The sequence below is a fragment of the Ostrea edulis genome, chromosome 1, assembly GCF_947568905.1.
Source record: "Ostrea edulis chromosome 1, xbOstEdul1.1, whole genome shotgun sequence".
Taxonomy (NCBI): Eukaryota; Metazoa; Mollusca; class Bivalvia; order Ostreida; family Ostreidae; genus Ostrea; species Ostrea edulis.
In genome coordinates this window covers 3,130,533-3,148,698 of record NC_079164.1, presented here as the reverse complement: position 1 = coordinate 3,148,698, position 18,166 = coordinate 3,130,533, and the positions used below count along the sequence as shown (strand labels likewise).

General features: G+C 34.7%; 1 protein-coding gene and 2 long non-coding RNA genes across 5 annotated transcripts in view; 2 read left to right on the top strand and 1 right to left on the bottom strand.

Moving 5' to 3' along the window:
• Positions 1-12,417, top strand: part of LOC125664580 (uncharacterized) — a 19,676-nt gene extending 7,259 nt beyond the window's left edge. For both annotated transcript variants that reach the window (XR_008799207.1, XR_008799206.1), the window contains exons 2-4: positions 9,889-10,093; positions 10,225-10,373; positions 11,986-12,417. This is a non-coding gene — a long non-coding RNA (uncharacterized LOC125664580). The remainder of the gene's footprint in view (positions 1-9,888; positions 10,094-10,224; positions 10,374-11,985) is intronic.
• LOC125664485 (uncharacterized) overlaps positions 1-18,166 on the bottom strand; it is a 299,224-nt gene that overhangs the window by 236,827 nt on the left and 44,231 nt on the right. The gene's annotated exons all lie outside the window — the stretch shown is intronic.
• On the top strand, positions 4,589-5,299 carry LOC130050871 (uncharacterized). The gene is made up of 3 exons (XR_008799245.1): positions 4,589-4,766; positions 4,895-5,053; positions 5,161-5,299. It is a non-coding gene; the product is annotated as an uncharacterized LOC130050871 (long non-coding RNA).

The following is an 18,166-nucleotide window of genomic DNA, read 5'->3' as shown; positions in this document are numbered from 1 at the left end:
GCAATAATCATATTCGAAAAATTTCAGTAAATTAATTGTTACCAATACATTCCATAATGTGTTGTGATAAACATGTACTATGAAAATTTAAGGGGCCAGCAAATTTCACTGCGGGCCAGTAAATTCAGACAGTTTACTGGTCCTACTCAGGCCATCAAGTTTTAAATGTTTTCGTGAAGACTGTATTTAGAATATTTTTGATGAAGATAATCAGAACTGATGATTTAGCTAAATGAAGCAATGGTGTATGTCAATTCGGGCATCATCTTAGAACACATAAAAAGTTTAAAGAAAGCATATGACACGGTTTGGAGTGAGGGTCTGTTTTATCTATTGCTCAAACATAATGTTCCGACCAAAGTATTCAATATAATACACTCAATGTACTCTGAAACTAAAAGTTTAATGAAGGCTTGAGTAAACCTCAACTCATTGTGTCAAACAAGGGGATGTGTTAAACCCACTCTTATTCAATATATTCATAAATAAGATAGTTGATGAATTGGATAATTGTAATTCAGATCCTGTCCATGTAGGGGAAAGTAAATTAACTGTCTTTTGTATGCAGATGATTTAGTCATTCTATCTAGTACCCCTGATGGTCTTCAATGTAGCCTTAATGAGTTAATATGAATTCTGTTCCTCGTGGAGACTTGAAGTCAACACAATGAAATCTAAAGTTTTAGTATTTAATTCCTGAAACAATGGGAAATCCTTCATAAATTACTTAAGATATATAATGATCAAATCATTGAAACTGTTAGCCAGTATAATTATCTAGGAATAGTTTTTAAAAACAATGACAAGTTTAACATAGGGATAGCTATCACTTGGCTCCACTTGTTTGGCACGCTGTTTTTGACTATATTTAGATCTAAAACTTCATAGTTATTTCGGATTTCAAACATTTCGGTTGAGCATCACTGAAGAGACATTATTTGTCGAAATGCGCATCTGGTGCATCAAAATTGGTATCGTATAAGTTTTACATTATGGATATAAAGTAAGAAAAGCTTAATTATTTCAAGGTTAAAAAATAGGTCTTAATGTTTCCTGTAGTTTACATGAAAAGTTGTATGATTCACTAGTTTTACCATTTGTTGCGAGGAAATGATTTAATGATTAGAGAAAATGATTCATACCCCTTTAGTGATGAAACGATTGTCGCCGATGATCGATTGTCGGTCGTTGAGAGACCTACGATGCTGCTAATCGATTACAATATAAAAGTCTCCGACATCGTTGACCAAACAAAATCCGGAAATCACTTCAACTTTGTTCAAATTTTATTTTCTGTATGTCAAACCCGATCAAAAATAAGCAAACAAATTGGCGGGAGAGATGAAGGACGGCAACAAGAACGACATTCAACAGTCAAATAAAGGAGTCTATCTCTGATATCTTTGATACATTGAGATTATAGATAAATTCCATTACTTGATATATTGAACTTCTGATTTATTTACCTGTGACCAAATGAAACAAAGAAGAATTCAAATGTTGTTTCCATACATTTAATGATTCTGTTAGGAAAACACTTAAATGCCAATTCCGATTATAATCGATTATTAATCGATTACATGTAACCAATTATTACCGATAATCGATTATGATTTTTGGTCCGATTGCCCATCACTAGACCCCTTTGAATTTAACTGCATTCTAAATTTATCAAAGAAATTCTAGGTGTCCATTGCAAAACTTCAAATGTTGCTTGCAGAGCAGAATTAATAGACTACCACTATCAAAAAATATAATGATACAATCCATGAAGTTTCTAAATCATCTAATTGAGTCAAAATATTCCCTAGCTCATGAAATCTTGATTTATACATGGGGTTCTGATCCATGGGCTATGAATACCAAGCACTGCATAGAAAATTTGGGATTTCCTGGTTTGACTGAACTTTTACCTCATAATTCATTAAAACATGTTATCAATATGATTTCACAACGCTTTGCAAGTATTACAATATCAAAACTCAAAACTATCTGTTTCAAATAAACTTATATTCTTCAGAAATGTATATGAAATGAACTCAAGGTCTGCTTATATTGATATCCTTACATATAGATCAGATAGGTCTGTATTAGCAAAGCTTAGACGAGTTCACACAATTTAGAAATTGAAAGAGGAATTTTAAGACATATTGGAGTTGAGCATAATAATAAAATTTATAAACTGTGCAATAGTAATAACATAGAAAATGACTCACTTCCTATGGTTGTGTAGATGTTATGAACAAGAAAAAGAATCCCTATACAATAAATTATTAATGTTACATAACTTTGATTATAAGCTGATCAATGATGACAATATTAGGTCAAAGTTAATATGTATACGCCCCTCTGAAAATAAATCCCACTTTTTTGCTTAATTGAAGGATATCCCTGGAAGTCCTGGGACTTCCTTGTGAAGTCCCACTTCTCCCATGTCCTAATGCAGTTGGATAATACAGGACTTCATGTTTCTGCATTTGTCCTGGAATATCCCACTTACATCAAGAGTGACTTTGCAAGAATTTCTAGGACATATTTATTACCTAAATGTCTTACAAAGTCCCACTCTCATAGCAGCAGGTTTTTCTAGGACATTCTTGTGTTTTTCAGGACTTTATTATAAAATGAAGACGAAAACATCATCCCAGAAATTCCCTAAAAATCTCATACTTGATACATTCAAGATAATGCAAGACTTTACATTGCTTTCCAGGACTTCGTATTAAAAGTATGCAAAGAGAGAAGTCTTGCAATTAACCTCAAAATCTTACAACCAGTGAAGTCAGATTATAAAGGACTTTAATGAGGGTTACAGGACTTTTAGATATTAATTGTTACAAAATTAAATCCTTGTCATATCAAAGAAAAGATTTTACATTTTCTGGATTACCTTGACATGTCATTGCTACATAGTTCAGGCTAAAAAAAACCTATAAGAACAGTGAATGATTCGTGGATAAGAACATTTATGTATACAACAACAATCATGTCATAATAAGTTGTAATAGAAAAGACTATATTTCATCAAAAGTAGACTTGAAAAATGTTGGCTATGAGAACACTTCTTATAAATTTATAATGACAACAATCTGAACTTGAATAAAAATCACTATACTGTCAAATGTGCTATTGAAATCCTCAATGTCACTTGAAAGACTACCATAATTTGAGTTTTGAGATGCTTCATCACAGGAGTTCAATCGGGTTTGTCATGGTTTTTTTTAGGTTAGAATATTGTTCAGTGTATTATTAAGATCATTTTGATAACAGATTTCCAGTTCCTGGGCTACCTTCTTCAAAATAAAGAAGATCCCTTTTTGAGAAAGAATGTTCAAAAATTCATCAGATTCTGTGGTAGGCTTTTCCATTTCCAGAGATGACACAGTAGCATTAATGTTCGAAACTGAACTTTAAAAAATGTCTGTATCAAAAGGATTGCAATTCAGGCTCAAGTGATGATAAGTTAAAAGGATTTTCCAATGTCACGGTCGTATCACTTGAAGTACCAATGGCATATCAACTTTTGGATGTCACCACTGAAGATTGCAGTTGATGTTTTAATATTTAGTACATTTAGGAATTCGCATGTTTACATCTTTCTTGCACAGCATGTACCTTTTGGGTTCTCAATCTCCTGCAATAATAATTAATTACAAATTATTAATGAAGAAACTTAATTTTCAAGACACTGATTAAAAATTTTATATTTAGAAAAGTTTCTTTGACACATCAATGTTTTGAGGTGCAAATAGCAATAAATTATCACTGATGGATACAATCAGCTTGCCATGCTAAATTTTGTAACCGTACTGTCCGTAGTTATTTTACGAAGCAGTAATAATTACAGAACAAGGTCAACTGATCGAAACAGAATCATAATGATGGATATCCATGATACAATGTTCTGGTGATTATACCCTTTCCATCTAGATCGAACCAGTCAATGGTTTACGTTAAAAAAAAGAGTAGTTTGTTTTGATATGTTAAGCTGTAAATAGAATGATTGTATCGAGGAATTTCGAGTGGTCCAGCGATCAAGCGTGTATTTTTCCAATGCATGTAATCATTTACAAACGTAAACAAAATAAGCATATGATACTTACAGAGTGTCATCCGTTACCCCGTAGAACTTTTTCATTCCGATGTTATTGATTTCCATTCACAAATCTTTCAATCTGATTAAAATCAGATCCTCGATCCGTTCCTTTATTTCTTTTGATTTGTCGCTACTCGAGTAGCGACAAATCAAAAGAAATAAAGGAGCGGATCGAGGATCTGATTTTAATCAGATTGCAAATCTTTAAATCATAAATGACTTCTTTGAAAGTTGTAACTTCCGGTGATGTCGTTTCGGTCAACTTGTACAATGTACGAAGCTTGTCGTGTTTTTTTCTTCTCCCCGTTCTAATTCGATATAAGATATATCATGTATAAAATATATCATATGTATATATATGAAGTCTTATACACTGGGTTTCCACTGGTCGATTGTATAACTTTTTACTGATCGTCTTTTGGTTACGTGTTGACCTGGAGACGAGTCAGTCAGTGTACGACCTGACGTTCACGCACGTGATCAAAGCGCTTTTTTTTTCAATGTTCCTTTCTGGGCGCGAAGTCAGGGAAATATTCGCAAGGATGGAGAACATTCAACAGAATCAGTATGCAATCAAGCATGGAATGGATTCCAGATAGGAATATAGGATTCACCTTACACTCAGAAACTGGGGGATAGGCCTAGTTGTTCAAAATACACGGCGTTGCTGGTTAGTATTTTTACTTTTGGTTTGTAATAATTCGTCTTTTTTGGTAGTCTAGTGGAATAGTCACACTTTAACAAATTATCATCCCGTTTCCAATATTTTTATCTAGTACATGTTCTCTTTCATTGTAGCATGGACTTGAAGAGATAGTTATGAATTTAGAATATCATCAAGTGACTTAAAATTAATAAGGCACTGTTTTCAGTGGATGAACCGACATCATGCAGTGTGACAGGAAAACGCCCGTGAGATCAAAGATGGCTTAGATAAAAGGGAAGACGATGCAGAAGGTGCATATATACAAGTTCAAGACATAGATATTTTAAATTTTGCATGATGTTCATTTACAAAACATGTTATGCAACCTCTCAAATAATTCATTATGCTATCTTTTAAGCCTCTGTACCAGAGAAAAATCCAGAGATGGCCCTCAAAGAAGTTAGAAACAAGATGAGAGACCGTCTCAAGTTGTTTAGGTCTGGAGCCACCTTCCCCCACCCACGAGTCGAAGAAATAGATCTTTGAACCAGGTTACCCGTGACATCAAGATTTTTTTTTTTTAGCTCACCTGGGCTGAAGGTTCAAGTGAGCTTTTCTGATCAAAATTTGTTCGTTGTCTGTCGTCGACGAAAACTTTTCACATTTTCATCTTCTCCAGAACAGGGCCGTAAATTACATGGAGGCGGAGGAGGCAGCTGCCTCCTCCAACTTTTGAGCCAAAAAAAATTAAAATTTAAAGTTCATTAGAATTTATGTTGTTTCCAATAACTAAGAACATGATACCTCCCTTAAAAAGCATTCCAAATCTTTCTTTTAGAATGAGTTAGTCAAGTAACATCTTAGAAGGCCCTAGAATCAAGGATTTTGCACGAAACGTGTTCAGTGTGCACAAAATGTGCTCAGCGTCTGGGGGCCTGGTCTGGGCGGCCCCCAGACCCCCGCCTAATTTCCTGCCTCCTCCAAATTGAAGGTTAATTTACGGCCCTGAGAACCACTGGGTCAATTTCAACCAAACTAAGTGACACAAAGCACCCTTGGGTGAAAGGCTTTCAAGTTTGTTCAAATGAAGGGCCATGTCCCTTCAAAGGGGAGATAATCGCAAAAATACGGTGGGGTCATTCAAAAATCTTCTCAAGAGCCACTGGGACAGAGAAGCTGAAATTTACATGAAAGCCTCCTGACATAGTACAGATTCAAGTTTGTTAAAACCAATGACCTGGGGGGGGGGGGGGGGGGGTTGTTGGATTGGGTCTCAATAGGGGATCAAAGTTTTATTTACAAATATACAGGGAAAATCTTTATGAAAATTGTCTTCTTAAGAAACACTTGGCCAGAAAAGCTGAGATTTACATGAAAGCTTCCCGACATAGTGACTAGACTCAAGTTTGTAAAATTCACAGGGTTGTCACTAACGCAAGAATAGGATCACAGAAATTTCATTGGGGTTTGTCTGATATGGCGAGTCCCGCAGACGTGTCTCGGACTCTGAGTAAAAATCATAATTTTACTTAGAAGCCCTGATTTGTGTATTAATTAAAACTCATAGGAAAAAATCTAGGTAAAACGTTACGCTCTAATGTGAACCGAGATGATACCACCGAGTTCACAGTGTCCCAATCCGACTTGTTTGTTTAGTGTAGTCAATTAGGTGCAAATTAGAATATAATATTGAAATTTAGATACAAAGTAAAAAAACATTTTGTCACTCACAGGCAGTTATTTATATATGTTTCTTTTTCTTTTTCTTTTTTTATTTTACAAATCAGGATCTATATTTAATTATAAATGTTTGTCTTCCGGTAGCCATTTTTATTGGAATTGAAAGTAGCTTAGTTTGTAAACTTTGGTAGATTTTACATCATTTTACAAACAAAATTAGTACGCATCTATTTTATCACAATAATTATTTAATTAAAATTTTGTTTAATACTGAATAGGGTTGTAACGATGATAGAGGATTCGGGGAAGTAATTCTGTTTGCAATGGGCAATTAGTTGTATGAGACCGAGTCGTGAATGATTACTTTTAATTTCATGTGTACAAAGTGATCACTGCACTGTTATGCATGGGCTTGGCGAAAATTAACTGATTTTTGCCATTTGTTAAAGATGAAAGTGAACAGAGGTACGACATTAGCTTGTGTTCACTCGGTATAAATAAAGGTGTAGGAAAAATCTAAATGACTCTTTAATTCAACTTTCATGGGACTCGTCAAATTTTCATGGGACTCAAGCTGCTTACAAACCATGATACCGGGACTCGTCTTCAATATTTTCTAGTGACAACCCTGAATCGTGGCCCCCAAGGGTAGGTTTTGGCCACATTATAGGGACAAAAGTTTTACATACAAGTATATGGGAAATCTTTAAATATGGACCAAAATGACTAAGGTGAGCGATGTGGCCCATGGACCTCTTGTTTAATTATTTGTTTACGTAAGAAATAGTGCTTTTTAGCTCACCCCAGCCATAATTTAAATGAACTTTTCAAAGTACTTGCTTTGGAAGTTCATAGAAGTATTGCTGAAATTTATGTATATGTATGTTAAATAAATTTTATTATCAGATTATCATTTTGATTCATAATTTCATTCTTAATTGCCACTTTTACAGAAAAGATATCACATATCCTGGATCTCGAGTTTTATTCCACAGTAGGGTAAGACCAAAACAGGTTAGTAGGATAAATTGGGACTTTCCAGGAGTCCTGCATCAACTCAAAAAGCAGGATTTTTAGGGAGATCCAATAAAATCCTGCAAAATCCCAGTCCTGTCTACTGGGACTTTGCAAGACATGTCCAGAATAATCCCACTTTCTCCCCTTTCAGATTGCAGGATTAAGTGAGACTTTGCAGGACTATAAAAGGCAAATTTAAGTGTTCAAATTATCCTTAAAAGTCCTGAAATGTCCCACTGCCAATACCGTCCCTCTAATTCCTTGTCAATCTCAGTTTTAAAAAAGCAGGACTTTTCAGGACAATCCTGATAAATCCTGGGATTTTGTCTTGGGACTTCCTGGGATATCCTGCTGTATTTTCAATGGGGAAATTATCCTTAAAAGTCCTGAAATGTCCCACTGCCAATACCGTCCCTCTAATTCCTTGTCAATCTCAGTTTCAAAAAGCAGGACTTTTCAGGACAATCCTGATAAATCCTGGGATTTTGTCTTGGGACTTCCTGGGATATCCTGCTGTATTTTCAGAGGGGCGGCGGGTGTGACCGTTGAGACAAGCGAACACCTATGACATCTTACAACAGGACTTTATGCAATTCATTTAACGTGGGAAATTTAACGCGGTTGATGTAAACAGTACATTGTGACGTCATCATTAGCTGCGATTTTTTTTCTTTCAAACCAATCAATTATCCACAACAAAACGTACAGAGATATGGAAAAGCTTGTTTGGAATTTAGAATCATTTGTGGTACTTTCCAAACTATTCATTTGTTTTATCTACGGGGTTGTCAAGGAAGTATACCGCAGTGACGACGACTTTTTTTATAATGAATCAATATTGATAAATATTAGTTTTGAGTCTCTAAATCGTTATGGGTCCTTCCATCTCTTTTGAGTAATTAGTCATAACTACCTTAATGGCTGGGATTGTGAAAGTACAGACGGTTTAAAATGTTCAGTCACTTGGAGCTATTACGGACTTCATTTTATAAATTGGGGTAAGAAATTCATTTTAGAAATGATATTTTAATGCTGCACATTCTATTTGATAGCTTGTTGCAATGCTCAAACATTCTGTGTAGTCGTATAGTGTCAGGGCCCAGCTAAAATTAAAGTCAACCAAAAAATAATGGGCATTTTTCCGAGTTCATTTCTGCATATATTGGGAAGTATACAGAATTTCGGGATGAACTTTGGTAGTAATGCAGATTGATTATGTATGAATAAATTAAAATACAAAGTAGAATTTTATATCAATTAATTTATTGTTTTTACATCGGCTAACTTATTTTTAGAGTTCTATACCTTTACTCTTTATATAGTAAATTCGACCCCCAAGCGATGCAATTGTCTGTGATTTAAACGCTATCATACAAGAGTTTCCAAATGACAGAAACAAATGAAAACATTAGTGGGTAACAGACATAACTATTTTTTCAGTTGTTCATAAATTTATAGAAGAAACTTGTAGATTTGTTTAATCATTGTACATTATACCTGTAAATTATTACCTTGCATGACATATTGTAATATTTTAGGAGAGGGACTTGTAAGTTGTCAGAACTTGTTCCCAATCCTTTTGATTTCATCAATAAAATATGTTCAAAAAACACAGGCATCGTTTCGACAAGACACTAGGTTACGTAAGTCATGGTGTAATGTTTAGGTCTCTTGATTATCGCATCTCTAATCCACAACCTGTTTACTGCAGGTTTAGATCCAGTCTTCCAATTTCATGCTACATCAGGGTTGTCAATAGTGATTTTTCAGAGCAAATCCGGGACACATGGTAATTTATAAGCAGCATGGTCACTAGTCCCATTAACATTTTTGATAATCGTCTACATGGTGAGCAGTGCTCTCGTGTCACTCATCACTACAACCAGACCTCAATATGACAATAAATTATTTCTATTCTATTTCTAATTTAGATAGGACATTCTCATGATTTTGATTAAGATAACTACCGAAAGACTTGGTAATTTAAATCATAGACTCCGATTTTTTTTTTTTTTTTAAAGATAAATGAATAGCAAAAACCTCATACTTGGAATTCAATTTAATCACCCCTATTGGTGAACAGGACTTGTGGCACCTGTCATTATGAGTCATAATGCGACCCCTAAAACATTTGTTTGACTCTGAGTTTCTTAAAAAATCATAAATGAAAAATCCGGATAGAAACAGTTGTTGAAATGGGTCATTCATGTAAGCGTTTGTATGATTCAGAGTGCAAGTTTAAGATAAGCGAATAGAGCATCACCGTATAAAACGGATACAATACGATCATAGTTTGTAATTAAATCACCACTCGCTAAGATTTTCGAGTGTCCACTATTTTAACTTGCTATTTTTCAAATGTACTCGCATTTTGCGAGTATTTCTCGCTAATTTCGAGCCCTGCGTCTGTTGTGTTAATATATTTATTCATTATGAATTTGAAATTCAGGATACAGAATCTGATTTGCCAGAACCAAGTATAAGGGGAAGAGGCAGAGGAAAATGAGGATGCGGTACAGGAGGACATATATGGTAGAGGACGGTACATCAATAAAAGAGGGAGGCGTGACTTCCATGGAAAACAGTTTGAAGAAACTGAAAGAGAGGTGGAGGCCTTCACTGATCTTCATTTGGAATGTAGACAGAAAGCTGATGTAAATATAATTAATAGATATACACATATAATTATAGTTATTGTATAGATATCTCAAATAAGGAGCTATCAAAATTAAGGAGGTAGAAACTTGTGTTGAGTAATTAAACTACTCGATTATTTCTTTTGCAGGAACTTGTAGATCAACTGTCTGGGGAAGCAGGGTTGGCAAAAAAATGGTCAATATGAAGTTTCTAACTGGTGTGTCTTACAGTAACCACTGCGTCCCCATGAACACAGCACTGTGAAATGAGACCTGATCTATGCTAAGCCTGCAGCTAGTGAGTACCTCGTTTTCAATAATGACGTAGTATATAACCTAGTTCATAAATAGTACTACTATTTCTCAGAGTTAAAGTGTTTTAATTTATGAATCTATTTATGTCTGTCCGTCTTTGAAACTTTGTACAATGCTTCATTACCATTTGTAGATGTACATATTGGTGGGACGGGAGGATCCAATTATTTTTCCAAAAGTTATAGTAGATCTAAGAGGGGTGGAGGATGTAAAATAGCTGGTAAACACTTCTCCTATCTGGCTTATCGGATAAATTTGAAACTTTGTACAATACTTCATTGCCATTTGTAGATGTGCATATTTTCGGGACAGAAGGATCCAATTATTTTCCAAAACGTTTCACTGAAAGTGAAATGTTGTTGGACCAACGGACATGTCCGGTAATTTGATTCTCAGTCCGTTAAACTTCGTTATATTTCTGGTCTGAATGTCCGGTGACTTTCCGGCAATGGTTTCGGAAACTACGTTTCGACTTCCAGTTCCGTTTATAAAAAAAAAAAACATACGAAAATGGCAACATGTTCCAATTAAAATGGAACAGTAATGCAGTCCATGGTAAACCTTTAAAACGAAAATCCAATGACCAGGAGGCTCAAAGTCTTTCATGTTTTAATATAAAAATACTACTACTTTTTTTCGGTCTGGTAAAATGTGATTTAGTCCGGTAATGTTCCTGTGTTTACCAGACCGAATGTCCTGTAAAACATTTCAACATTTCGCGATCACTGAAGTTTTTGTGGATCTAAGAGCGTTGGAGGATGTTAACATAGCTTGTGGATGCTTTTCCTCCTATATGGCTTATCCAATAGACTTGAAATTGTGTTCAATGCTTCATTAGCATTTATAGATGTGCATATTATCGGGACAGGAGGATCCAATGATTTTCCTAAAAGTTATAGTGGATCTAAGAGGGGTGGAGGATGTAAAATAGTTTGTGAACACTTCTACTTCTATATGGTTTATTGGATAAACTTGAAATTTTGTACAATACTTCATTGCCATTTGTAGATGTGCATATTGTAGGGACAGGAGGATCCAATTATTTTCCTAAAAGTTATAGTGGATCTGAGAGGGGTGGAGGATGTTAAGATAGCTTGTGAACGCTTCTCTTCTAATATGGTTTATTGGATAGACTTGAAATTTTGTACAATACTTCATTGCCATTTGTAGATGTGCATATTGTAGGGACAGAAGGATCCATTTGTTATCCTTTGAATTATAGTGGATCTTAGGGGTGTAAAGTTTAAAATAGTTTGTGAACACTTCTCCTATGTGGCTTACCGGAATTCATAATGTCTGTGTTCCTGCTCATGGTTTCTCCTCCCTACTATGAAGTACATTAAAGGGAGGAGGTTTAATTTGGGGAGCTGGGTAGATATTTTTTTCATTAAAACAATCTTTATTAGAGTTTGAGGGAGTTGCTAAATATTAATATTTGATAGCATAGTTTTCATCTCTTTGCATTTCCAGTAATTTTTAAATGACTTCTAGATTATCTTGGCCATTTAAATAATTCATTTTTCTTCCTAAGAATGGTATACAATATGTGTGTGCAAAGAAACTAAATTTACAGCTTCTCTATTTACATAATTCAGGAGATGAATCTTGTTACCGTCCACTGTTTGTGCTTCACCTTCAGCGAAGATTTAGGAATGACGTTTTTGATCGTGATGCCCAAACCCAACAGGATGTGAACAAAGCCTACAGACATGTTTATCTCACCGGATTTTGGTCGCCTTCATCGGGATGCAGGGATAGACATTAACTTTATAGTTACACTTGTCCGAATGAAAACTTAGTTGTCTGAAATATTTTAAACTCTAATAAGCTCATCAACCAGGAATTCTAATTATCTCCTTCAGTCAATAGGTGAATAACTAAGTTTTCCCTTCTTTAAAATAAGTTTCCCTGTTTCAAGTTTGTCATTCTTCCCCATTGTAAGAAGTTATGCCTGTGAATTATGCCATACAAGTTGCATTATTGTAGTGGAATGAAATTGATGTAAATAAATGTCATTGAAAGTTATAGATAAGAAACTTTCTAAGCTCAATGTAGGGAAATAGATCTTTTCACCACAAATAACGGACTAGGGACGTAATGTGAGGTGAAGATTCAGATGATCAAAGTTTATTTCAATTAAAAAACGGTTTCAAAAGTGTAGCAAATCAGCTTTTATTCATAACTCAATAAAATATACATGGATGCTTTCAATTCTGTAAATTGCATTACTGGTAAGAAATTACAGAGTACCAGTATTAGCGAATGTAGCGCTGCATGACACATGGTACAAATCATACTGCTGCCGAAAATTAGGATTCGTCATCATGCTGCCTGAATAAGGTGAAAGTACTCAATAATGAACATATTTCATTTTACAGTCTAATGATAGCATTCCGAGATGCATGTATTAAAATAAGTTGATGCTACAGGGGTTTGAACAGTTTTGTTTATAGTCAGCATTTCGCAAATTCTATAATCGTTAGAATGACTGTATATGCATTTACAACCTTTCATTAGGTCGATTGCTGTCTGATATGTTTCATACCAATGGGACACATGTACATTGTTCATGGTGCAACACAAGTTATTTCCCCCTGAATACAGGAGGCGTACGACACGTTGGGGTCCTCAAGCGATTGCGTCACTATAAGGAATAGATAGAAAATTTACTATTTCTTATTGTAACTAAGTTACCAGTTAAGGAATTTTAATTCGTGGGGGCAATGTTTTTGGGTAAGCAAAATTTTGCTAGTGCGTGGGAACGTAATTTCATGGGTAAGCGATACGATGTCACTTTGGTCTAAAATTCTTATCTCAAGGAACAATTGTAATCCGTTATATTAATTTCTGATGAAAGGTTTAGGAGATGTGAGCTTGGATTGAAGATTCAATCTGTTGACTATATACTGATTGGAAAAACATACACAATAAAACATGAATAAACTCAGGTAACCTATTGCAATTGTTTTCTGTCCGTCATAGTAACAATTGAACATTTTTAACTTCTTCTTGATAACTGCTTTTCCAATTCTTCTCAAATTTGGTATGAAGCATCCTTGGGACAAGGGGGACATAGATTGTAAATCTCAGGACTCTTGCTCCCCTGGGGCTTTAGGGGCGGGGCAAAAACTGCCCAAAATTAACCAATTTTCAAAAATTTTCTTCTCTAAAACTGCAAATATGTAAGAAAAACTAAATGCACAGTGATATAGAGCAGGAAGGCCTCTACCAAAATTGTAAATTTCATGATCCCCGGGTTAGGTGTTTTGACCCTAGGGCGGGGCCAAACTTAGTATTAAGTGTTTATGTGTAAAACACTTTAATAACATCTTATTGCTATTGATACAAAATTGAAAATTTTATGTTTTAAAAAGAACAGGTAGTCCTTTAATGACCAAAATTGTGAATTCGGTAATCCCAGCGGTAGGGGTTTTGGTATTAGGGTGGGGCCAAAATGGTCAGTTATTAAATGTGTGAACAATAGAATTTTAAATTTTTTTCTTGATAACTATATACAGTATACCTTTTTTTTTCAAATTTGGTATGAAATATCTTTGGAACAAGGGGGACATAAATTGTAAATTTCAGGATTTCTGCACCCTGGGGCCTTAGGGGTAGGACAAAAACTGCCCAAAATTTATCAAGTTTCAAAAATCTTTTTCTCTGGAACTACACATGTTAAAGATAAACTAAATACATAGCAATGTAGAGCAAGAAGGCCTCTACCAAAATTCTAAATTTCATGATCCCCGGCAGTGCTCAAGCTGGGCTTCGCCATTTTTGCCAATGGCGAATTTTTTTCAAAAATGGCGAAAAAAAAATTAAAGTGGCGAAAATCCCTTTTTGCAATAATTTGTATTTTAAAATCTGTCTTGTGTTTTCCTCTGTCAGTGACACATTATCACCTGTTTGTTTATGCAGTCAAAATCTGTTTACTCAGTCATCGCGTGCGACCAGAAATCTCGCGTCGCTCCAGTGCACACAGAGCTGGTCATGAAGGTCAGATAATAGCCTCAGGTAATCTATGGCTGCAAAAAAGTCAGTGATTATGTAATAAAGTACATCGGACAGCTGTGTACCCTGCTGTGGTCAATTGTTTAACATTTAAAGTCTTATTCATTATCGTGTTATCATCTCCACATTAATGTCAATTCTTAACCACAGAACCGGCCGGTAATTAAATTGACCGTATTATTGACGTGTATAATGTATATACATCAATTGTTTGTTTTTGCGGCCAAACTTGTTGATTACAAGATTTTGATGTGTTTGATTTTAGTTCGAATATTTCATAAACAATGCAGTCGGTCACCATTGATTTGGACATAGCAATTTTGATAAATAATTTTCTTTGAAGTTCGGTGGGCAACAGTATAAAAATGCTAATCTCATAAGACTATGCACCCATTCTATTTTGACACTAAACTTGTAGCTTCTGACCCTAGTCAGTCTAAAATTAAAAAAATATCCATGTTTGGCTTTACAGTCAACCTCACTGGCTCAAACATCTGATTCTGTCCTAATTGCAAAATCTACCATACCAAAATGGAAATTTAATAGGGATTGGTTGAGATACGACTCTAAATATTGGGCTTGATTGTTTGGGACATCTGCATTTTGGGCAATGAGACAATGTTTTCACTGAGAGGTGTAGCATCATGAAGTTTATATTTATATGATTTATCACCTAATTTTTGATTTCCACAATTATCAAACAAATCAACTTCTTATTATTTCAGAAAGAAGTGTTTAGGTATGGTAGCTGGATATGATTAAGTAATGTAACTGATTCCAAGTGCTAAAATCAGTGTAATGAATAAAATATGATGGAAATAATTGTAAAGCATGACGTTATTTGCGCCGCGCCGTACCCCGAAAAAGAGGCGAAAGGGAATTTTGATCCAGTGGGAGCACTGATCCCCGGGTTAGGGGTTTTGACCCCAGGGCAGAGTCAAACTTAGTATAAAGTGCTTGTGTGTAAATTTAAACATTTAATTAACATCTTCTTTAATGCTATTGATACTAAATTAAAACTAAATGGATAGTTAGAAGAAGTAGGTAGTCCTATATCTATATTGTAAATTGCATGATCCTAACTAGAAGAGTAAGGGTCTGGTTTCAGGGTGGTGTCAAAATTATAATAATGATTTGAAGGACACATTTAAGTTTGCTGATACTGTATAAAATCTAAATGCATACTTAGGAAAAGCAGAAAAGGATGTACAAAAAGTGTTGAATTTCACAACCCAGGGTTTTGACTCGGGGATGCGTCCAAATTAGTCATATCTTTTAATGTTGATCCACATATTATGTGAAGCCTTTCATTAGTGTATGCACTTTTGAGGGCAGTGAAGTTTTAAGAACTGTCATCTTATTTTATACTGTTGCTGAACATTAGAATTTAATTTAGATATTCAGAACAGGAATTTTTATTTTTAGATAGCCCTTGGTAGAAGTGATACTTTTCATTAGTACTCAGATGACAAGTAAGGCCTGTGGGCCTCTTGTTTAAAATGGGAATTGTTGTAGAGCTGTATGGTAAATGCATTTGAACAATTTGATGTTTTATTTTACAATGAATATTAAATTGCCCACGTTTCCTATGTAATCCTTATTGTCTAAAGAACATAAAAAATAGGATCCAACCCTTAGGGCTGTTCCAGAAATGATCAAATGGGGGGGTCGGGCGGCAAATGATATTTTTTTGTGTGGGTGGTCGTATTTTTTCATATTTTATTTGGTCCGTGGTTGGACTGTTAAAAAAATATTTACTATGGGTAGTGGGTAGTTTCTATTGTTTTATTTTGTGCCACGTGGGTGTTGAGTTTTCAGAATATTTTTATTGTCGCTCTTGTCGTGTTGGTTACAAAACGTCGGAGGGAAAATTGAAATCGTGCTTTCGAAATCGGAAATCGGAAGTAACATAGAACTATTCGAGTTGTCGCTCTTTGCAGCGCATAACTTTCCATTACGGCACTCTTCAAATTAGAGGCGCGTTTAGTAGGGTCCCTTTGGACGTGATGGCAGCGAACTCTGTTCTGTAGATTATTACAGTTTACAGTGCATCGATTTTGGGAATATTTTGAAACCAATAGGTATTCCGTTTTCTAATGAAAATAGGCAAACCTTAGTTGATTTATACGAGGGTACCGATGCGTTATATTTATCAGTCAGTGTGATGGTGATATAGAGGCCTCCAGGCGCGGGCTCCATTAGAAGACGAACGATTTGTGGAAAAACATATCCATACTCATTTCATGATAATAGCATCGTTTTGACTCCCAATCTTTCCAACATTCCCGCCATAGATGCCTTTGATTGTTGATGTGACATCGTTTCTTCAGAACTACTGTGATACAATGTCGCACAGGCATTACCGCGTCATTGACTAGAATGTTTGTCCCGAAAACCTTGCGAGATTTGTACCGTTTTCATTTTTAAAAATATTTTTGTGGTGGGTCTGGTTAGTTTTTTTTTTTAATTAGATGGGTCATTGTAAAATGAGTTTATCAATTTGATGGGTCATGGGGTAATTTTTTATTTTATTTTTATGGGTGCTTGGTATATACAAAAGGTGCCTCCCGACCCCCCATGTATTTATTTCTGGAATAGCCCTTATGTACAAAGTGCGGCTTTCGTTAGGTTTGGATATTATGATGATGAACCGCACAAATTTATTTTAATACTATATAAAATATTTTTAAAATTTGTCATGTAACATAACATTTTTTTTGTTTCTTTACAAAGAACAAGGTACGATTGTATACACAAAAGGCCCAAAATTTTTCTCTATAAAATGTGTCTGGAATTAACCTTATTTAGTGTTTTAAAAAAGTAAAATATATGCCAGGTATAATATGTCAACAAAATCATAATGATATTCCTAATTGGATAGCATTATGACATCATGAATAAGACATTTTCCGCCTTTTTTTAAAAATAACCCCGAAAACTGTCAAATGTCATACAGATTTATAATTGCTCAGGAAAAGATGTGCGCATTTGTCGAGCAAAATGAAAATGATATATATTGTGCATTATTTTAAGATGAAAAACATACTTCAATATGAATTTGCTCGACGCATGCGCTGTATGTTTCCTGAAAGAAAAACCACCTGAAATTGTGGATATTTTCATTGAAAATGGCTTTTCTGCAATTTTATGCCAACTTCTAGCTCTCGTCATATGACACAAATCATTGTGCTGATCAAACTGAGCAGATTTTTGGTTTGCTAATCCATTCCTTGTTTGAATGTCAGGGTTTGAGCTCCAAGTGAAATAATTGATATTTTGGGCCAAATGACTATAGAAACTGTACCTACTTCTTTAAGCATTTTCATTGTGACTTTTAGACATTTGGAGGGGAAATTGAAAACGAAGCTATACTAAATTCTGTTTATGGTAGTATTCTTTCGATTTGTCTTTCTTTTGATTACGGGGATGAAATGGTGATTTCTTGTTTGTTTCTTTTTAAAAAGTGATGTATGTAAGTAAGACCATGTTTGATAGACCTGACATATAGATTAATTATACACTTGTATATTGTTTAACATCCCCCTCGAGAATTTTTCACTCATTGAAATGTCAAATTTCTACTAGATAATAGATAAAATTTATATAGCACGTTATATAAAACAAATTACTCTAAGGCACTTTACAAGGATAGCGATGCATGATAAATGCAAAAAAATAAAAAAAAAAATAATAAAACCAAAAAACACAAAAAACGCTAAAACTAAACAAAAAAAAAAAAAACCCAACAACACAATTATATAT